This window comes from Petromyzon marinus, chromosome 46, assembly GCF_048934315.1.
Source record: "Petromyzon marinus isolate PM22_M1 ecotype Great Lakes invasive population chromosome 46, UKy_Petmar_22M1.pri1.0, whole genome shotgun sequence".
NCBI lineage: Eukaryota > Metazoa > Chordata > Hyperoartia > Petromyzontiformes > Petromyzontidae > Petromyzon > Petromyzon marinus.
The window spans coordinates 10,663,343-10,682,125 of NC_133712.1; positions in this window are offsets into that span (position 1 = coordinate 10,663,343).

Below are 18,783 nucleotides of genomic sequence, written 5' to 3' on the forward strand. Positions count from 1 at the left end.
AACCAAATAAAAACCCATCACATATTGGTTTTGCTGAAGATAATTCATGCAGGAGAGGGACAGGTCCGTCTCGTAAAATATTACCGAGCAAAGCTGGGCAAAAAATACCGTAAGGGTCCAGCGATTCTGAACTTATTCACATTCAGATCCCATTGCGGCAAACAATAGTTGGTCCCGACGGTGTGTCAATCACTGTCAAGACACGAGATGGCAATGCTCCGGGGACCACTTGCCAGTCCCATTGCGGATCATCAGTGCACCATGGACTGCTGATAAATCGCCGATGTCTCAGTTGTTATTTGACCTCTGGGAATTGGTGCTCTAAGCAAAATACTTTGATTCTTTCAGGACACACCAACGCCATTCCGAAAAAAAAACATTTGCTTTCCACGCGGCACTAAAATGCATTGCTGTACTACTTTACAAATTCAAACCTGAGGTCAACATTACTGTACACAAAAAATCACGTTATTGTACCTTCACGAGTATGGCTTTAACGTTGGTTTGCAATACGACACTGCGTCACATTTCAGATTGTGCTCATGTCTTTTAATGTACTGCACAGCTTATTTGCACAATGCCTGAATGACGTAATTTAATTTCAGCCTCTTACAAAAAAAAAGTGTTCACTTCAGCAGGTTACCAATTGCACAGCCCATAGTAAAATCTGCACACTCCATGCATTTTTCAGGATTCCCATGAATATTAAATTATATATATAAATATTACATTTGGCACCTTCTGACTAATAAAGCACCTACCTTGCTCACAGTATCCTCCAGCAACAGGTACCTCACCCAAGTCAGTGATTATAACTCATAGGGTAGAAGGTGGTGAAGAAGATGCAACTTGGCAATTAATTTGCTCATGCCACTGCTGGAAAAAGGGGCCTCCACTCGCGGGTATATTTGGCCTCACCTTCCACGTTGGCCAAACGTCTTGGAAGCGATGTGAGTACCCACACTTTACCCCCCACCCCCCCCCCCCCCCCCACGACATGTGACCTATTGATCGAAAAACTGTGGTGTACCCATTGGCACTGCTTTGTTAATAGTGGCAGACAGGCCAAAGCAAGGTATGCACAAGGCTATTGAAATATTAACGAATAACCCAAATACTGCGTCACAATTAAAACATGCCCATTTGTTCCAACCGCCACGCCTCAGACGTACAACCAGCAACCGCAGAATTTCGAGTCTAGGGCGCTAACAAATGCATCGTCCCTCTCACTGGGGTAGACAAAGGAATATTAGAATATGGGGGCTATTAAAATCTCAGAAAAGAAACTGTTTATCAACCACGCTGAGCCATCCCAAGACGAATGCAATATGCGTTTTTTGTGTGTGTGTGTGTGTGCAGAAGCATGTGATTAGTGTTTAAAATTAGAATGGGTTGAATGCTACCATAGCAGCATGGGTTTGAATCCCTCCAGCATGCCAAATATCACAAATGTGCTCATTACCTTCACTCAGACCGTACAAACTTGACCACTGGGAGGCTTCTCAATGGCTCCGCAAGCCAATTAGACACCAAATTAAATTGTTTTAAATGAGGGTTGGTGGAGACTGGGAATATATGTAATGACGGACTGTGTGCTCATTAGAATCCCAGGATTCCATCATTTTGGCGGTTGTATTGTGCCTGAAGTGCTATAATCTCAGGAATGAAAGTGTCATAGATTATCAGGCATTATTTGCCTACAAGGAACTATTTGTCATAATTGCTACATTTAAATGCGAACACAATCGGTAACATTGTTTTCCCGTCGAATAATTCAACACGGTAACCGGTACTTTAAAGGGGAGTCCATTTTTTGATTGAGTAGACTGGTTACCAAAGATAGAGCCAGCCTACAATACACTGCAGTTTGCCTAATGAGTAAAGTGATGAATATTGTTCGTGGTATTTGGGTATTAATAACTATATCAATTGCCTGGCATGTGATTTGTCCTCATGTCTGTCTCTATATAAACACTGTGGGGAGCGGTGGCGCAGTGGTTAGCGCATGACGATTATCTGAACCGGTCCTGGGCCTCCCCTAGGTCGATTCGGCGGTAGGGCGTGGTGCTGGCCACCCACCCCCTTGTATGCCGTGCCGGCCTTCATAGGCGTTGCTCGCTTACAGCACTTGCCGCAACAGTCTGCTAAAGCAATACGGGGGATCTTGCAGTGTTTTTCACGTCTAGTAAGTGTCACAATTGATGTTTTGTTACCGCATTCTAAAATTATAACTTGTATTTGTAACGTAAACAAAAACATGATGATGTTCTGGAGCAGAACATTTTGGGGCTGAAACACATCTCAGCATTTTTCACGTGGGGGGGGGGGGGGGGGGCAGCGAGTCAATGGGAAAGACAAAGTGACGAAGACGACAATCGTTTCACGAATATTTAACTTTCCGAACGATGCTCGCGGAACGTATCCCGCTCGTTAAGCGTGACGGCGCCTTTACGTGCATTGTGAATTTAAGGAAGAGAGAAAAAAAAACCTCACTCATTCAACAAAAAAAACAACCTCGCATATGTACAGCGCCCGTGTTGCCTATAGGTCGTGTGCACACGTGGAAACTAATTAAAGAGGAACCCTACAAATGAACTGATTGCAGTTTGCTGACACAGGCTTTCAGCTCGCTCTCTGCAACACCTCCCACTGGGACATTAATGGAGTGTATCAGATACGCTCACACACTTGTATATTTGTTCACACACAGGTAGTGCTATTTCAATTAGCAGTTATATAGTCGATCCCCCCCACCGCCACACACACTGGAGCCAATGTATACGCAATCTCCAATTTATCATGGTACATTTTTTGCCAGGATCAAAATATGAAAAAGAAGATATTTGTTTTACCCTTTCATGGCAAAACAACAGGTTTTAAGACGTTCAAACACCAAAATAGATACCTTTCGCAAGGCATCAAGTCTGCATTTACCGCACACAGTACTTGTGATGAACATGAAAACATACATGGGCATTGTCTATGAAACGGATTGGCCTTCACCAGAGACAGCCTTCTTTATGGCCTTGTCCCACCAGTGTCAGACGAGAGAACGCCAAAAGGCGAACAGTGCAAGGACAATGCACATATCAGAGCATTTGTAGTTCAGGGTGAGCAGCTATACCATGGGACCTTGTTGCCAGTATCAAAGTGTGAAAAATACGAATAGGTTTTACCCTTTCTGGCAAAGAAAAAAACAGTTTAAATCTTGACTTAAAGCTTTCGTGACTGCAGGAATTCATATTCTTTGGGTCTTTCGGTAAAGTCACGTAGATAGGTTGAAAGAAAATAACAAAAAACTACGATGTTTCGGTCACAACACAAGCGGTCGTCCTGATGACGATCGTTCTGATGACGATCGCTTGTGTTGCGACCGAAACGTCGTAGTTTTTTTTTTGTTATTTTCTTTCAACCTATCTACGTCACTTCACCGAAAGACCCAAAGAATATTAAAAAAAACAGGTGTTAAGATGTTCGAACACCAAATAGACACATTTCGAAAGGCATCAGGTCTGCCGCTGTCGCAAAGGATAAGGAACAAGGGGACATGCAAAAAAAAAGGCTAAAGTGACAAAAGTTACAGCCTTGCAATTGCCCCCTGCAGAAGCGATGTTGCTGGAGGGAGAGCTGGCCAGACATCATGGAAGAGGTGGGAGTGCCCAGACTTTGCCACTGGTGAATATTTACCCCGCTTTGTTGGGAATTTGGAATTGTGCTCTGGGAATATGTTGTAGACCTCATTAACTCATTTCTTTTTTTGCGATAACTTTTTCCCTTGTTTGTGCTTTTTGTTTTGGTGCCATTTCATCATTTGTTTATTCGCGTTTTTTTTGTTATTTTGCTTCGTGGTAGAGTGGGGTTTTCATTCGCTTGGTAGTGGCCGCCAACAGATTTGGTTCTCATATATAATTAATGTACAGCGCTGTGGGATGCTAATAGCATGAAAGACGCTATATAAAATGAAAGTATTATTGTATTATAATTATCTACAGATCGACCTTTTGCGGTGAACCCATTTATACCGCTGGATGGACAAAAGCAGGGGGATTTAAGAAACATGCAAATTGGTTCAACTGAAGCGCTGAGAGAGGTTAAAGCAGCGACCTCGCGGTTGTAAGTCCAGTGGGCAAACCAGAACGACATGACAGCATCCCTTGCCCTGAGCCAGTGGTGGAAATTCCACATTTCCATGGCAGGGGTCAGACAACGTAGGGCACTTCTACCGCTGACTCTTTATGAAGCTGTACTCATCAGAGCATATCACCTCTCATGGCACATTTATCTGAAATACTGACACTAAGAGAATGAAACGAAGGTTAAATAAGCGTGGAGAGATGCGTGCATTTAAGTACACCGAGAGACACAGGCAGAAGGATACATGGATCAGAAAAGAAATGCCAACGAGCGACATCATGTTCATGTTAAGAAGAGGCAACGGACGTTGACAGGATGCAGGGCTAGCCGGACAATGGTCCAATCGACTGCTGATGGAGTGTCAGCCAAAGCAGAGAATCCACCCAAGATAAAGCCACCTCAGAGATGTGGCAAAGAAGTCAGCTCAAGTGCAGAAGCGTGACGAATTGTTGCATTGCGAGATTATGAGGGATGGCGATGACTTGAGGTGCCCTTAATCCAGAATTTGCTGGTGCATTGCCGCTGCTGCTGTTGAAAAGGAAGCGGACGATAAGGAGTCCACCTAGTATCCTATTAAATTTAAGTTTTATAAAATACAGGTATCCACATAGATGTGTCTAAAGAAATGCTACTAGCATGCCTTGCATCCCTGCTGCCTCAGTGCTCGCGTGCACAGAGAGACACGTTGACTCTCAAAGTCGACGATATTCTGCCGTGCTCTACAGTAATTAAGACTGGTGTTCTATAGGCAACCCCCAACAACCACAGCGTGCGGCGGCCCCCAACAGACTGGTCAAGTAAATCCTTACGATCCACTCGCACAGCGTGCGGTGGGCCTCCATCCAGCAGTGGATTTAAGCACCAAAAAAACCTCGAGTACTAATGTAATGGACAGAGCACGGTTCTCCCTTAAGCCAGCAGTGGAGAGCACAGCTCTGCATCACTCCCAATCACCCGTCTCCTCACTGTCACTCACCCGTCTCCTCACTCTCACTCACCCGTCTCCTCACTCTCACTCACCCTTCTCCTCACTGTCACTCACCCGTCTCCTCACTGTCACTCACCCGTCTCCTCACTCTCACTTACCCTTCTCCTCACTCTCACTCACCCTTCTCCTCACTCTCACTCACCCGTCTCCTCACTCTCACTCACCCTTCTCCTCACTCTCACTCACCCGTCTCCTCACTCTCACTTACCCTTCTCCTCACTCTCTCTCACCCTTCTCCTCACTCTCACTCACCCGTCTCCTCACTCTCACTCACCCGTCTCCTCACTCTCACTTACCCTTCTCCTCACTCTCACTCACCCGTCTCCTCACTCTCACTTACCCTTCTCCTCACTCTCACTCACCCGTCTCCTCACTCTCACTCACCCATCTCCTCACTGTCACTCACCCGTCTGCTCACTCTCACTCACCCGTCTCCTCACTGTCACTCACCCGTCTCCTCACTCTCACTCACCCGTCTCCTCATCTCACTCACCCTTCTCCTCACTCTCACTCACCCGTCTCCTCACTCCCACTCAACCTTCTCCTCACTCTCACTCACCCTTCTCCTCACTCTCACTCACCCTTCTCCTCACTGTCACTCACCCTTCTCCTCACTCTCACTCACCCTTCTCCTCACTCTCACTCACCCGTCTCCTCACTCTCACTCACCCTTCTCCTCACTGTCACTCACCCGTCTCCTCACTCTCACTCACCCGTCTCCTCACTCTCACTCACCCTTCTCCTCACTGTCACTCACCCTTCTCCTCACTCTCACTCACCCTTCTCCTCACTCTCACTCACCCGTCTCCTCACTCTCACTCACCCTTCTCCTCACTGTTACTCACCCGTCTCCTCACTCTCAATCACCCTTCTCACTCACCCTTCTTCTCACTCACCCTTCTCCTCACTCTCACTCACCCTTCTCCTCACCCGTCTGCCTCAGGGCAGCATCGTGGGGGCGTTTGGGAGGGGCTCATCTCTGATTGGCTGCTTGCTCGCGGTCACGTGACGCACTTCATCCAATCCGTGCCGCGTTAATCACAGTCACAGAAGGACAGATCTGGGCTATTAAATGTGTGTATGATTACGTCTCCAGTAGATTATGAGTTAGGGGCCGTCCATAAATGACGTCACGCGATTTTGGACAATTTTTGACCCCGCCCCCTTTCGTCACACGGCGTCACAAAAAGTCAGACCCCCCCCCTCTTATATGACGTCACAAAGCTCGGCCCCTCCCCCCAAAAAAACCATGCTTCAAATCGCTTTAAACGATTGTCATTGTAGTGCGTATTTCATGTGGCGCTGCACTCTGATGTTGTAGGAGAAAACATTTATTAAAGTCTAATTAAGTAGAACGTGTTGTCTATATTTATTTTAAAGTTGCGCATTTTGATGTGACGTTATAATTCTCACCCGCCCCCCCCCTCATCACACATCGTCACAAATGTCTGACCCCCCCCCCCCCAGGTGCGTGACGTCATTTATGGACGGCCCCTTTACTGAGGGATGTGGTGATGAGATGAAATAAAAAAAAAATGCTTTTATCTTGTCCGTGAAGCTCGATAGTGCTCTTCTGACGGTGCAGTGTTTGCGCACTGTATTGTGAACATTGTAAACCCAAGTTCAATTGATAGCCATGGCTAACATCAGTGGTGAATTATATTTAAACCGCTCCTGGGCCCATTTGTCCACCGACGCGTAACTAAACAGTACGGCGAAGTACGTTCAAACAACCCCGATGGCTGACACGGTTGGGTGGAGGAGAGCTTTAATCCCGTGGTGGATTGATAACGGACTGGAAATTCAAATTAAGTATTCCTCCGAGACCTGCAACAGAAATTCGCATCGAGGGCACCGACACCACACAGCATCAATGCTCATCTTACTCCCCGCACCTCCGATGAGCACGGTTGGCTACGTACGGTGCGAAAGAAGTGCAACGTGCCCACGCACGTAACCTTTCGTGTAAAGAAAACATATAATTGAGCGTTGAAACGCAGGTCGGTTCACGACAGTCCTCAGTGAGATAAACTTATTTTTCTTTACAGCAAGTTCAGCTCAAGAGATCTCCCGTGATAGAATCGTCGGTTACTCAATCCGTAATTTACTGAAAGGCGCAAACCGTTTGTGGGGTGGTTGATTCCAACCTCATAGTGCCAGTGGGACTCCCTGCGCTGTGATAGCAATGCACCGAGACTCCTCGGCAACAGCTGGAGTTAGTCTGTTTTGTTTATTTTAACACAAGTACGGCCGTGCAAACGGGAGTTTGGTGCGGTTTATTTATAACATGAAAAAAAACACTTACACTGTGGCTTTGAAAATAAATAAATATATTATAGGTGACGTTGTGGGCAATGGTCCTTCTTCATAGCACATGAATCATGTGCTTTGATTGTATTTCAATCAAGCGCTGCGATTTGATGTATGTGCCATAAAGAATAGCCATTGGCCAAAATGTCACCTGTTTTTTGCTATTATTCATTTTAAGGCCATGGTGTTATTGACGAATGTGTCCGGGTTTTTGCTGTTGCAGCTGCTGTTAATTGTGCTTGTGCACCACTGCCAATGCAGCAGCATCGCTAAATATTTTTTTTGCAAAGATTGTGTTCTTGAAATAAATGTATATCGTTAGGCAGGGTAGCTTCATTACCATGCCTGCATCACAGTGAAAATTAAGCCCTGCTTCATGATTTTTCTTTATTTAGACAAGATAGTTTCATTAAGCTGCATACAGCTCATTAGGATATTCACAATTACTCTTCATTTGCATTTATTGAAAAACCTCGCAGTAGAAATAACTCTTTTACAGAGAGGTTTAAATGGTTATTGTATTTGCTTAAATGTACTTTAAAGCAGCTTTGCTGATGCACTTACTGCTCCTTTAAAGAGGTGTTCTCCTGTATATTTCAGTTTTTTTTCAATATATCAACCTTAATAGTAAAGGTAAAAGCGCTCCCACACATTTGCACATAATGCCCTCATGGTATTCGCGGCATATATATTTTTTTGCAATGTCATGACCAATGAAAAAAAAAACTCACCTCGCTCACATTATCATCCCAAAATAGGTACCTTTAACCGGATCGGTGTGAATATAATTCATGGGTTAAAAGGAGGTAAAGGTGGAGCCCGCGATTGCCTGTACACGCGGACTGTCGGCAGAAGAGTCCTCCGACAGAGGGAGCTCCAGAGAGCTTACATGAACTCCTTTCATACATAAGCTCACGTCACCGGAACTGCTTTTTTTGTGTGTGTGCGGCTTCTTGTTGTCCTTCCCCTGCACCTCCGATTAGCGTGGTCGCCTAAGTACGGCGCGTAGGAAGTTCAACATGCATGCATACAGAGCCCTTCGAGAGGGTGCTTGGCCTACTATTGCCTGCGTTGGCCTACGGAGCCAACCGTGAACATTGGAGGTGCGGCGGAAGGACAACAGACGAGACTTACCTTTGCGATTCCTTTCATGTCCTTCCCCTCGCCTCCGATTGGGACAGTTGGTTGCGTACGGTGCGAACAAAGTTCAACATATTATGCACGTGGCCCACACTTTACCCCGCCACGCGTGACCTGCCACTCGACTGCATGCATGCACCGTTTCGTTGAACTTCTTTCGCACCGTACGTATCCAACCGTGCGAATCGGACTGTCGAACGGGGGGTTTTTAAGAGACAATTGTTTCAACGACCGCGCCAGGGGATCGAACCGGCGACCTCTGGATTGCAAGTGCAGTGTGCCGACTTCGAGCACAGTGGCAGCGGCAGCCTAATGGTATAGAGCGCAGTGTCTAAAATATTTCATGGCCATGAGCTGACCTTGATGGCCACTGATAATGTGCCTGAATTGCAATTTCCAGGTGGTGAGAAGCATTTTTGAAAGTAGTGAACCATGACCTTAAAAGCAAACACATCCCCATGGTTCAATGGGATATTTATGTAAATCAACAAATACTAAGTTTAAAATATGCAAATAAATCCTGCATAGTGGATAGTGTGTGTTTTTGTGTAAGTAATAGTATGTTACTGTTTTTATATATATTCAGTCTCAATTTGGATCTTAAATATTGTATGACCTATGAATAAATAGCTGGCCTTTACTTGAAACAAACAAACGGGGTGATCATTATTTCAGGCTAAAGCAGCAATTGCTTTGCTCATTTAGGGGAGATAACATTGTTTTGAGCGTCTCAGATATAACATGTGTCAACTGCCATTACTTCTGTCAGTAAATTAAAGTAAATGCAGAATCTTCATCAGCCACTGTCAACCGCCCGGATGAAGACCTCCACACTCTCTCACCATCCGTAATGATTCTGCAAAGCCACGATCGATTAACACTCCCGCAAAAATTTTAATCTCATGGCAAATTATCGGGGCGTGTGGTCCTCTCTCCTTTGACTGCCATTCTACCACCAGTCTCGCCTATAAGACGGCATCATCCCTTCAAGCGATGTGTCCTTACAAAAGCAGATTTTACTTGTCTCAGTAAGTAATGCCGTGTCTCCTCCTTTCTATCGCTGTGCAATTATAAGTGCATGCGTACACGTCCGCACACTTCCATAGCAAGCTGTAGAGCCTTTTGTTCCATTTTCTTCGTCAGTGAAACGAATAATACAAGCAAAATAACTAATGTGCCCAAAGATGACAGCTTTCTATTATTGCATACGACATGCTGTGACTCATGGATCGTATGCATGGCTGCGGTATACAATGCATATAACATTAAGAACATAACAAAATGTTCCCATTGTAATCACTTATAAATTACTTTGCTAATTCAATCAATTTCTTGTCTTGCGTTTGACTTTCTAGCGCGTGTCCCTGTGTATGCAGGAACATTATTTCCCCTTCTCAATGCTGACAATTGCATTGTCAAAATCTCCACGCTTTAAACTGGAATCCCTGCTTGGAATGTGAACTCAAAATCAACAAGGTATTCCACTCCTCCCCAGGGCAGTTTTATGCGGGCGACAGATGGTTGACTGCACATCGTGAAAAGAGTGCGGTGTCGGGTCACAAAATAGTACACTAATCTGCAGTCGGTGAGCGTTTGTCGTAAATGCACGCTGCGTGGTAAATAAAATCGTTGTAAAATAAAAGCGCCGAATTTCGTGCATCTGTTAAAAAAAAATATAACAGCTGGACATGAAGCCACGATTTTAAAAAAAATATACATTTGCATTTTTCAAAAAAACATTTCCCAGTTGTACTGTCGGGCATCAAGGCAGGGATTAAAGAGTTTTAGTTTTTTTTATTATGGAATTACCAACAGTGATAGTGCACACGCTAAGATACGGAATGACCCGACTCTCGACACAGTCGACCTTCTCGACCTTCAACCCTCTATCTTACTCAGTGACTGCCTCTGCATGAGCTTTACTTGTACAGACAAATGAGCAGCAGCGCGCTCCGTGCATATTTGTCCGATCACGACTTGGCTGAATGAAGTGAAACATTTAATGTTTCAAGTGCGGAGCGGTAACGCTAATAATAATAATAATTTAATTTTACATAGAGTCATTCATGCAATTGCATCCCACAACGCTGCACATCAATTATCCAGTTCCGTACACAGATAATACAAAAAAAACAAAACCTCACTATCTATCAAAGAAAAAAATGAACATGTAAATAGCGAGAAAATTACACGGAACAAGACAAAATCATCGCGGAGAAAAATACATTAAAATAAATAAATCCGTACGGTCACCATACCCCAGACCACAATTCCAACATTTCGCCGGATTTCGGAAAGCCTTCACAAGAGGGGTGATGGAGTGGCCAAGAAGCTATGACAATAATATAAAGGCCTATTATACAGCTAGCCCATTTGGTGGGCCCTAAACAGAACACGTTGTTCTGGCGTCCTCGTGAGTTGACGGAAGAGATTTGGACAAAAGATTGAGATGTCATGAAATGTGGGAAATATATGCAAACACAGATACGCAGTGAGATGAGAGAAGAGAGATGTAGACAACATAGAGATGACAAAGAACACGTCATTTAATATTCATTAGCTTGCTATGTTTATCTTGGTGTGGACCAATCAGTTTCAAGGACAATGCATATATTATCATAGTATGTTTTTCGTTTGCATATTGACTGCAGGTATTGTGGTTAATGCAGACATGAATCCTTGTAAAATGGTTTCAGTTTTGTTGCCAGACAAAAATGGGAAAAAACCCTATTATGTTTATTAGTCTTTGAATATGTGCTGATATTTGATGTGCCCCCATTTTTTGTGAATCTGAGGGCCTTTGAGCTGCTTGAGTATCGAAGCGTGAGCTTGCTTTGCCTCATGCCTAGGCCTGCCTCAGCCAATGTGTGTGTGTGTGATTGTGGGGATAGGTAGTGTAGTGGTTAGCGTGCTTCGCTACGAACCAGGTGACCCAGGTTCGATTCCCGCTCACGACCAACACGAGTATGTATGTATGTTTAACTTCGTTCGCACCAAACGTAGCCAACCGCACTAATCGGAGGTGTGAGTGATGATCATCTGAACCGGTCCTAGTCCTTGCCTATGTTGGCTCAGCCTGAAATGAGTACCTTGTGTGATGTGTAAGCATCGCCACGAGGGAGACAAAGGTGGACGGGCGGGCGTGGTGCTGGCCACCCCACCTGCTCTCGTGTGGCGTGTCGGCCTTCATACGTGCTGACCAACAGCACTTGCCGAAAGCGTCTGTTCAGGCTATACGGGGGATCTTTGTGGTCATTGCTTACGATATTGACAACATTTATCCAAATGGAAGCCTGGGATTACATGCCATGATTTCAGTGCTTGCTGGGGGGTCAGTGCTCTTGACACAAATGTAGTGAGTTCAACTGAGTCGCAGACATACTCTTTGGAGGCAACACATTTATTAACACCAACACACGGGGTAACTGCCCCTTAACAGAATAACAACCTGTGTTGGTGACCACCAGGCTAACTACGCAAATTACACCGTAATTAGCTACAACGGACCGGACCACAGCTTGGGTCCGAGTCCACGTGTTGGAGACTCTGTAGGACGTAGAACGTAGACGAAGATTTCTTCAGGATGAACAACAGCGGCCGGTCCCTCTGGGGGACCCGGCTGATATCCTCTGTGGCATCGCCGGCTCCGCCCCTGGCCACGACCACCTTCCAGAACCCTCTAGCAGGATCTCGACCCGGACCACGTGACCACCCCCTGCCCCCACTTGGGGCACCTCTGTAGACTTAACCGGTCACGTGTCCTCTTGGGTCAACCAGAGTGCACGGCCTCCAGTAACCCCTTCCCTACGGCCAGCACTCGCACACCCGATCCTCTAGGGTTGGCACTGCACGCCAAGCGTGATGGCAGCCAGCTATGTCAATCAATGCTAAACGAGCCCCTCAAGGGCCGGTACTGCACCCACATCATAGTGGTGTCCGTGATGTCAAGACACTGCACGCCGTGCCTCTCGAGGGCCGGCATACACAGTGACATCTATCGATGTCACTGTGTATGCCGATGTCACTACACAAACATACGTGTTAGTCCCTTGGACCACCCGGCCATCAACGAGAAGGGGAGAATTTTGAGGCAATTACTGCGGGATTTTTTATTTTAAAAAAGTCTGAGCCGGCTCCCTGCATGTTGTCAGAGTAATGAAATTGCAGTACACAGAGGTTGGAGTTTGTTATGAATACAACAGAGCTCTCTTCATCGGTGATATCAGCAGTCGTGGCAAAATAAATGTCTGCAGATCAAGCCGAGTTATCATCAACATTGGATTTCAATGTTTTTCGTATTTTTTCGCCCCCAAATGTATTCTAATTATAGTATCGTTGTCACGTCACGAGATGGATAATCCATTAATACATCTTTAATTATGTGTGCTCCGTGTGTCAGGAGTATAAAAACACAATCCTTCATAAGTAGCCTTTTTTCAATCCTTTACACAGTGGGGATTGCACTTTGCTACACACTCTGCTATGAGATTTAATATCTCATAAAAGTCAAGCTGACATTTTTCATTCTTGGAGGTGCACTTTTTCCCGAATTAAGTGTGAAACCAATTTTTTTGGTATTGTTTATGCAGTCATTGGTCACCCGGTTTAGTCATGGGGGTGGCCTCCCACATTCAAACTCAAAATCTCAGCGTTGCTGACGCAGCTTATCTGACCTCTAAGCCATCCAGTCACTTCAAAATTGGATTTTATTGTGGTAATCTGATCTTTCTGTGGCGCTGTGACTTTCTCCACGGCTCCGACTGATGCCGAGTAACCTCATTGAAAAGGAGATAATTGCTTGAATACCACATTACAGTCATTTGAGGCCACTGGACATTGACAGGAAATCAGGGCCGATTGTAAAACATCATGAAACTCTAATGGCCATGCGCATTTTTTTCTCGACAGATATTGTTCGTGTGACCGAGTCAGCACTGGAATTAGCCAGCAGTGAATTATTCAACGTAAATTGTCACGTCAGAGTTATATATTGCTCAAAGGAGGAATTGAGGTGGTGTTCAACTCCTGTTTGCTGCCCTGAGCCACTGGTGGAAATGCCACGTTTCTATGACAGAGGCAAGTATATCCATAGGAGAATCACTGCTGACTTCCCTACAAAGTGCTACTTATTTTATCAACCACTGAGAAATGATGGGCTGAGAACGCAATAAACCAGGGATAATCTCATTTGCAAGAGCGACATAGATGACCAAAATTACAAAAGCAATAAAACAACGTAAAACACTACGACAATGAAGTTAAGATAAATCAGAGAACAACCAAATGTGCGCACAGTTTTGGTCAAGCAACGTTCTTTGCATACGACGCACGCATTTCACTGTGATTCGGAAACGACAGAATGCATTTTACAGAAAACCAATACGGTAGAAGGTACCGTATTGTGATCCCATTACATCTTCTGTTCCCATCACGTGAGCGGAAGGGTTAACACGTGCGCTCACTGCCATGCGCGCCATTTTTTTCATCACACTTCAAAAACGTTGGCCAAAAGAACATTGCCGAAGTAACCAGCCCATTGCTTAATGCTTTTAAAGGTTCAGCTGTTTTTTTTGTTTTGTGTATTTGAACATGATTTATAAAGCATGTAAAGCTTACGCTACAAAATTGCACCGTTTCTAGACTCGCGAAATTGCTACAGCTGTAAGCAATTTCAGGCAGCTGCCTTGTTTTTTCCTTCACTTAACTGGATTGCAAATGAATGCAAGGCTGCCGGCAATATTTGGAGCCAGGTGCGAATGTGCATTAGTCCATTAGGGCAGCGTGTGATTTGACGGGGTGGGGGAGGGGTAGAGTGGGGATTTTGTGGGGGCTACCGTCCCCCGCCATCACCGAATTGTCGGGGCCGTTGGCTCCCGACTCCCCCGCTACGTTTGTCCCACTACCCCCCGGCTGCTCTGTCGGGTCCGGGCTACCGGCCCCCACTTCCTTGCCCCCCTGTGCCCCTGACTGTGTTACTGATCGCGTCGGCATGTTTCAGCCGATGCGGCCGCCTGCTCTACGCTTACGATGCGCTACGCTGTTCAGCGGCGGCGTGCCGCGGTGAGCGCGCTCGCAAAGTAAAACCCCGTCCTGTACGTGAATAAACAGGCGCGGCGAGCCGACGCGCGATCCCCTCACACGCCCGCTCCACGCGCTCAGGCAATCACAAACACGCCGCTACCACTTCGCTCCGATTTAAAGGGCCGTTTAAACAGCCGCGCGAATACGCGCACGCCAGGCGTTTAATTCACTACCTCGCTATCAGACGATCGCGCAGGGGCGCGACCGCAACACAGTCACAGAGGAGCGCGAGCGCTAAGCACTATCGTAAGCGATAGCACAGGTTCGCGAGCGCTGGACACCACCGAAAATAGCCACGTATGCCCGCGCGCGCTGAACGACGCTGTACACAATCATGCAGGTACGCGAACACCAAACACTTCTCCTCGTGGTAAACGACCGCGCATGCACGGGGACACCCAGCACGCTCTACCCTCCTCTTCGCACTCCCAAAAGACCACACGACACAGTTTTTTATCCCCCCACTAGTGATTTTATTTACCGTGAGCAACCCGTTAAGCTACGTGTAATTGTGTGCGTCAGTGGATGCTAGCCTACTCCCCCTGGGATTCTAGGCTGAACCTACTCTGCCTATCGCTCCGCTCTCTATTCTCGATTAACTCACTCCGAACTCACTTCCCTCACTCACGCTTACTTCCCCTCCGCTGCGCTGAACGTGGTAGAAGGACGAGGTTGTAGGTTGTCTCCGTCGAGAGTGGAGCCTGGCTGCGTTGGAGTTCGTCACATGGACGTCCCGAACGGCTGACCCTGCTGCTCCGTGGACCGCGAAGATTTTGAAGAAGACTGCCCCCGGCTACGCTATCCCTCTGCCTTTTATCCACCCGATCACAGAGGCCCTTTTGTCGTGCCCCTTCTTCCCACCCGTGCCCTTTGCCTAATCAGGGGCTGAGTTATTTTCGTCTCTTTCACATGCTGATCCGTGACCTTTACCTGCAACAAAAGCGTTCAGCCGGTTCCACGCCTCGTGCTGCCTTGTCCATTCAGATGTCGGAATGTTCCTAATTGCATCTATAATAAAGGCGCGCCGCGGTTCTCACACCCCATGCGGCCCTGTCCATTCAGATGTTGGAATGCTCCTGTCGCATTGTTATTGGGGGGCCCTAATGCTACCTATGACAAAGGCGTACCGCCGTTCTCCCGTTCCGTGCCATGTGTGCGTAACTGCATCCGCGGCTATGCGGCCTCCGCCGTGACCACGTAACCTTAATATCTGGTCACGGCGCTGCGGTGCGCATCAGCTGCGGGGGGAGATCGCCCAATTTCCCGGCCACAGGAAACCATGAAACTTGATCCCATTAGGGGTTTCTGGAAGAAAACCTATCGGCCAGGTGATCTCCCCTTCCGGCTCTACGTGGGGTGTGTGTGCGTTCGTGCGGGGGGGGGGGGGGAGGGGGGGAAGTGAGGCGCGCCGCGTCGGCGTTGTCACCCCCCGGTGGTGGTGTCGCGGTCCCCGACGGAGCTACTCCGCCGCGGTGGCACCACAATTTCACTGTTTGTGATTTGTCTTCTCCGATCTCATGCCGCACCGTCCAGGCCCCCTCGACTAAGGGGCCGTCCATAAATGACGTCGCGCGATTTTGGACGATTTTTGACCCCCCCCCCTCGTCAAACCCCCCCTCAAATATGACATCACAAAGCTCTGCCCCCACCCCTCCCCCCCCCCAAAAAAAAGCTTCAAATCGATATTTCCTACGTGACTTTACCGAAAGAACCATAGAGTATGGATTCCTGCAGTCACAAAAGCTTCAAATCAAGAATTCAAGAATGCTTCAAATCGCTTTAAACTATTGTCATAGTATTCTTGGTTCTTTCGGTAAAGTCACGTAGAAGGGAAACAATAAAATAAGAAAAATATAAAACAATACAATTCTCACGACGTTTCGACTGCAACACAAGCAATCATCATCAGGTGTGGGTTTTCACACCACACCACACCTGATGATGATTGCTTGTGTTGCAGTCGAAACGTCGTGAGAATTGTATTGTTTTATATTTTTATTATTTTATTGTTTCCCTTCTACGTGACTTTACCGAAAGAACCAAGAATATGAATCCCTGCATTCACGAAAGCTTTAAATCAAAATTTATTGTCATTGTAGTGCGTATTTAATGTGGTGCTGCACTCTTAATAAAGTAGAACGTGTTGTCTATATTCATTTAAAGTTGCGCATTTTGATGTGACGTCACATTTCTCAACCCCCTCCCCCCTCGTCAAACATCGTCACAAATGTCTGACCCCCCCCCCCACCTAAGCCAAAATAAAAAAGCTGCTTGGGCATGCAGTGACTGCGAATGCAGGCTCCAATAACCCAGCCAGCATAACCTCTCGCCTGTCAGAGGAGCCCATTGGTGATTGGAACCGTGTCTAGATCTTTCGAGAATCGGTGAGCTCCTCACACAATCCAGTCTGGTTAAACCCAGGATGGATCGTAGGCCAGCCTGCTTGAACGTTCTAAGCTGGCACAGATGTTTGTTTCTAGATTTCTAAATTATTTTGAAGCATAATAAAGAGAGGGCATAACTGTGACAATGAAAACCCAGAGCTTCGGTATGGAGCGATAGGCTACGGAGCTTCTACACGTATTACGCAGCCAATGAAAAAATAATGCTGCTTTACCGATTGATTAAAAGTGAATCAATCGATCAGGCCTTACCTCTACAGTAGGCAGCTTGTTGTGCGCTTGGACCACGTACGGAAACGCCTTCACTGAACTTTCACAACTACCCCCCATTTACCCATGGGGAGTTGAGAGGGTGGAATATTTGAGTGACAGTGTGAAAGGCACTAACAATTAGCACCCCCCCCCCCCCTTCCCATTTTAGACCATTTAAAATGTTTAATTAATGATTCATTTGCAGTAGGCTGCTGAAAACGGCGTGCAGTACAGGTATTTCTCCGGAGTTCAGGTGCTTGCTTGCCAGTAGTTAGCAGCAGGAGGAATATTCAGAGTGAAACTTCATTGCTTGCAAGCCATCCTGCAGACCGCACACCGGAAGCAGTAAGCTGAATATAACAGCGTTAATCTTTGATTATATTATTAGAGATAAGATAGTCACCATATTTTGAAATGTTATATTATTTGTCAACATGTTTTAGGTCAACCGACGTATTTGTAAATGTTATGATGGTTTCATGAATGTAAATGGATTGTAAGTGTTATCAAGACAGTATTAAATCGCAGGCCTAGGTAAAGCCTTTAAAGGATTCCATAATATTTGTAGTGACTGACTCAGAGACACTAGGAGTAGGAGGCACTCTATTTATGAACAGCCTTCACAGTTCACAAGAGGTAACTACCGCTCCCAGTCAGGACAGCTGGCAAGACTGCCTGACTGACGAAGACTCCGGCAGCACGACGGGATCCCACTCCAGGCAACAGCCCCGAGCCTCTGCTTGAGGTCCCCTTTTATCCTCCCAGCGTGGCCTCGCTCCGCCCCGGCCACGCCCCCCTTCTAGAACCTCCTAGCGGGTTCCCGGGCTTCCGTCACGTGCCCCCTCTGTAACCTTTCCCCTACATCCCTCTCTCTGGCTTATCACGTGACCTGCTGTCAGACAGGGCTGCTACAACTGCAGATCCCCTTCTCTGCCAGCAACCAGCGCTATGCTACATAGTGACCCATTCCATGTCACTACATATTGATTGTGGTTATTGATGTCGTAATTTGAATGCAACTGTGACTTTTGTTTGGGGAAAATTAAGAGTCATTAGAAATGGCTGTGTTCACCATAGCATGTGGAATGAACCCTTCCTCATCATTTTAGAATTGCTAAGATGACATCAAATACCCAGACAACTTGTTTGTTTTGATGGGGCTGATGGTTAGTCCCCCACCCGTGTCAACACTACGGAAGTTTACCCACTCACTACATTGTGAATAATGTTTTCCTAAGATGTACAGTTAATAGTACTTGAGTTCTCCCTGGCAAAATAAATCACGTGCTAATGTATATTTATATTTGATCTCATTGAGTTACACATACTTGTACAGATCAAGGTGATCCATTTATAGACGCTACGCTAAGAGAGGGAGTAATTGCAGTGAAGTACAATTCAATTCAAAGCCTCTGCGTGTCTCCCGCCAACTCAATCCACTTTTTTAAATATTTTAATTAACAATCTCCTTTACGT